At 30.8% G+C, this 671-nt stretch overlaps 1 protein-coding gene across 1 annotated transcript in view; it reads left to right on the plus strand.

Moving 5' to 3' along the window:
- The window catches only part of fsaf1 (40S small subunit processome assembly factor 1), an 8,456-nt gene that overhangs the window by 1,941 nt on the left and 5,844 nt on the right, over window positions 1–671 (plus strand). The gene's annotated exons all lie outside the window — the stretch shown is intronic.

Here is a 671-nt window from a genome sequence, read left to right on the forward strand (position 1 = left end):
TATATATATATATATATATATATATCTCAACTAATTGTCTGATCTATACATTGTCATATAATAGTGAAAAACACCCGTTATAACTCTCATAGCCCAAGGTGATGTATTGGTATAGATTGTTTTTTTTTAACCAAATGTCCAAAATTCAAAGACTCAGTTTAGTATCATAAATACCAAATATTGTCATTTAACATATTTGATCAAATGAAATCCTGATCATTGAGAAGCTGGAACCAGGAAATGTTGGAAAAATAACAAACAATTGAAAGATTATTTAAAAAAAAAAACAACAGATTTGTTTTGCAGAGAGATCATCTGTTTGCATCCACTTCTACTGAAAACCCCAAAAAACGTGTATCCATCTATATGATCAGAAATTGATGCGCCATTTGCATTTTCCATAGTGTGTCGCTCGTGATATATTTAGATTAGATTAGATTAGACTTTATTCATCCCACAATGGGGGAAATTTTGTTATTACAGCAGCAGCATTTTCATTCAATAACAGCAAAAAAACAAAAACACACAAACAAGTAAACACACACGAAATACAGGTAAACAACAGACAATGATTATATGGTAGACTAGTAAGCAAAATGGCGTCAAATAAAGGTATTTTAAGTGCGGTTGCCATGATACAAGAAGCAATATTGCAGTGTAAGTGACGTTAA

This window comes from Etheostoma spectabile, chromosome 18 (genome assembly GCF_008692095.1).
Source record: "Etheostoma spectabile isolate EspeVRDwgs_2016 chromosome 18, UIUC_Espe_1.0, whole genome shotgun sequence".
Taxonomy (NCBI): domain Eukaryota; kingdom Metazoa; phylum Chordata; class Actinopteri; order Perciformes; family Percidae; genus Etheostoma; species Etheostoma spectabile.